The 4,191-nt window shown below is 37.0% G+C and overlaps 1 pseudogene; it reads right to left on the reverse strand.

Annotated features, from left to right (window-relative positions):
• Window positions 1-990: 990 nt before the first annotated feature.
• Window positions 991-2,885, reverse strand: LOC133754752 (vacuolar protein sorting-associated protein VTA1 homolog; annotated as a pseudogene).
• Between the last annotated feature and the right edge of the window lie 1,306 nt (window positions 2,886-4,191).

The following is a 4,191-nucleotide window of genomic DNA, read 5'->3' on the forward strand; positions in this document are numbered from 1 at the left end:
AATAACAGCATTTTATGAAGTTTAGATACATCTTGTTCAATACAAGCCTATAGTTTTTTTTAAGTTTTATTTAAAAATAATCTTTGTATTTATTTTTTTAACACAGCAAATTTGAGTGACACAGTAAGTCCATAATTTACCACAAAATTCATAAACTTAACAACTGAGTATCTTAAGTCTTATAAATCTTCTGAATCATCCATAGTTATGCACTCAATGGAATGAACTCCTCAGCAGCTGAGAAGAATCTTAACTTAAAAGCACCAACTCTTCAGACATCTCTACAGGCCTCTATTTTTCATTCTCTAAGACATGCAGTCAGACTGCTAGTGCAGCAAATACCAATTCACCTTAAGCTTAATGGATAAGAAAAAGCATTTGGGAAACCAACATTATTAATATTAAGTCTGAAAGCATTTCTACCTCTTTACTGAATGACTTTCCTTTCTGTCAATGTTAAACTCTAATGAATAAAAACTATGTTTTGAACATAATTTTTTTCAGGTTTATCTAGCACTTTAGGACATTTGTATTTGTTTTATAAGTTAAGGAAAACAAAAAGATAATCTCTAATCTAGACAATTCTGGAATCTTTCATTAGATTTAGAATTTTACAGCAAAATAATATGATTTGTTTGTCCAAATAGTATGCCTTTTAAAAAATTCTCTTCATGTATGTAAATTAATAAAGCTTATTTCCAGTATATATTTTCTGTGTTTTCATTTGCTGGAGCAGGGTTCAAAGGGTGTTTTTAGGATCTTGCCAACATCTGCCCTCTGTACCCATAAATTACCAAAGCCATTAAATGGACAATAAAAACTGGTTGAGGCTACTGATGAATGCTTCAAAAGGAATCTGATACACACAGATTTTATTGTCATATTCAACTCAACTGAAGTCTTTCTTGAAATTGTACTCTTGATAGGCTGAAGACAGTAATGGAGTTAATTCTTTATGCCAAAGAGACATGGATCTGTTGTACAAAGGCTTCATTGTCTGTCAGTCATCAGTAACTTGAGGTCTTTCTGTATATTCTGAATGGCAGTGTTTGCATCTTCATATTGTAAGGCACTGCTAGCATATTTGCAGTATTTCTGAGCTCTAACAAACTCCTCAGGTTTTAGGTGGATATAGCCTTGGGAAACCATACTGAAAAGTGCAGGATCAATGGCTGGAATAGTCTATAGAGCAGGTTGGATAGTATTCCTTGTTACACCCATGCTATGAGGCACTTTTGCTGGTGTGTAGGCTAGGGCATGTGCACCCAGAGGACCCTGTATTCAACTATAGCTGTCTGATGGCATGCTGCCTGGGTCAAATGCTGAAGATGATGATGGCTGAGGTGTGTTGAATGGGCAGAGATGCTACTACAGCATCTTCATTTTCTTCACCATCAGTATCTTCCTCAATTGCAATAGGGCCTACTTGAGGAGTCTCCTCATTGTTTAAGCAATTATGGATATATGTTACCTTCCACCTTGCATACTTCATGTGTTTCACATTTTCATCAGTGTTATGTTAAGCACGGTTATGACATCTGTTAAAAGACTTGCAGTATAGAAGAACATGATCATGTTTTTTGTGAAATCACCCAGCACAATGTTCATTGTTTGCATATATAAACATTTTCCAAGAATAATTCCCCAAATGGGCAGAACCAACTACTCCTTGGGTAATAGCTTATTATCACCCCCACTGTTTCTTTTTGTTGTTTTTGTGAAGAATCTGAGCCTGGGTCAAGGCGTAGCTATTTTAGACTAGGCCTCCATCTTGTAACTCAGGCCTGACCAGACCCTGAACCCTTTGGCAAAATCTCCCGAAAGAAGAAAAATAAACTCCCCTTGTGATAAACTCCCCTAGCAACAGCCAATCAGCAGATAGCAGGGAAATACCTGCTATCCAGCTGTCTTTTCCAGGTGTATTTTTAGGCCATTAAGGTGATTGATAACATCCCCAAACCCTGCAGTTTGGAACATACACCCTCATGGCTTGGACGCTACACTTTAGCCAATCATTTTAAAAAGCATCAACCCCAAAGCCATGTAACCACCTTTACTAGGTCTATTCCCACTACTGGATTTACTAATCAATTTTAAGAAATGTTCTTTAAATTCTCACAGCATGAGATAATTTGCTGATGGTGCTATAATGTATAGAATGTCTCTGAAAACCCTATATAAACCCCACAAAGGAAATGGGATGGGTCCTCATCAGATGACCATTGTGATGATTGGAGGAGTGGACCCTAGATTGAGCTAGAACAATAAACCTCTTTGCTTTTGCATCATTGAAGTCTCTCATTGGGATAATTGAGTCCTATCCAAGTCCGGTCTAATAGTTGTTGTTAAGATTTATTTATTTATTATAATGGCAGAATTACAGAAAGGTAGAGAGACAGAAAGAGAGTCAGCCTCTGCCATCCACTCCCCAAATGGCCGCAATGGCCAGAGCTGTGCTGATCTGAAGCCAGGAGCCAGGAAATTCTTCCAGGTCTCCCACATGTGTGCAGGGGCCCAAGGACTTGGGCCATCTTTCTACTTCTTTCCCAGGCCAGAGCAGAGAGCTGAGTCAGAAGTGGAGCAGCTGGGACTTGAACTGGAGCACATATCGATGCCATCACTGTAGGCCAGGGTTTTAACCTGCTGTACCACAGTGTCAACCCCCCACCTATTTATTAAGAGCTCCTAACTGACCTGTTAATTTTGATAAAAATTTATGACACCCAGGAGTTTTATTATCAATCTTCATTCTAATTTGCATGGCATATAAATGACCCCCTTGGTGAAATATGTAATGATCAAACAATGACTACCAACAAACACCCCTCAGATCATTTCTTGAGCAACTGTTCAGTAATAGGCCACCACAGGGTCCTACTTGTCATGCTCCTGAACCATCAGGTGATGCTGTATGTTCTTTTATTTTTAAAATTTTTTTTATTTTATTTTTTTATTTTGACAGGTAGAGTTATAGACAGTGAGAGACAGAGAGAAATGTCTTCTTTCCAAATGTTCTTGGTATTTTGATTGAGATCACATTGAATCTGTGAATTACTTTTGAGGGGCTGGCACTGTGGAATAGTAGTTTGAACCTCTGTGGCATTGGCATCTCATGGATGCCAGTTTGGGTCCCAGCTGGTCCTCTGATCCAACTCTCTGCTTATGGCCTAGGAAGGCAGTGGAAGATGGCCCAAGTGCTTGGGCTCCTGTATCCACATAGGAGATGAGGAGGAAGCTCCTAGCTCATGGGTTCAGATCGGCCCAGCACCAGCCATTACAGCTATTTGGAGAATTAACCAACAGGTAGAAGGCATCAGTTTTTGTCTCTCCATCTCTCTATAATTTCCTATCAAATAAATAAATGATTGTAAAAGTAAAATTAAAAATAATTTCTATTGGTAGAATGGGAATTTTGATGATATTAGTTCTTCTAATTTATGAACATCAAAGATTTTTCCTTTTTTTGTGTTTTCTTTTTTTTCTTTAATGTTTTATAATTTTTCTTATAGAGATCTTTCACACCCTTGACTAAATTTATTCCAAGGTAATAAAAAATTTTATGGTTATTGAGAATGGCACTGATCTGATAAGTTATTTTTCAGCCATGGCATTTTTGTGTATATAATGGTTATTGATTTTTGTGTGTTGATTTCATATTTTACAACTTTACCAAACTTTCTTGTGAGTTTCAATAATCTCTTGGTGGAGTCTTTTGGTTTCCCGATATTTAGGATCATATCATCTGCAAACAGGTTATTAGGCTTTCTCCTTTCTAATTTGTTTTCCTTTGATTTCTTTTTCTTGCGTTATTGCCATGGCTAAAACTGTCAGTAGTGTATTGAACAGCAGTAGTGATGGAGAGCAACTTTGGTTTCAGATCTTAGTGGAAATGCTTCCACGATTTCCCATTCAATATGATATTGGTTGAAGATTTGTCATATATTGCCTTGATTGTGATAAGGAATGTTCCTTCTATTCCCAACTTGCTTAAGGTTTTTATAATGAAAGGTTGCTTTTTATCAAATACTTTCTCTTCATTTATTGATCATCATGTGGTTTTTATTCTTTAGTTTGCTAGTGTCACATATCACATTTATTGATTTGCATATATTGAACTATCCCTGCATACCCTGGGTACATTCCACTTGGTCCAGGTAAATTATCTTTATGATCTGTTGTTGGATTTTATTA

Source organism: Lepus europaeus, unplaced genomic scaffold (assembly GCF_033115175.1).
Source record: "Lepus europaeus isolate LE1 unplaced genomic scaffold, mLepTim1.pri SCAFFOLD_29, whole genome shotgun sequence".
Classification (NCBI taxonomy): domain Eukaryota; kingdom Metazoa; phylum Chordata; class Mammalia; order Lagomorpha; family Leporidae; genus Lepus; species Lepus europaeus.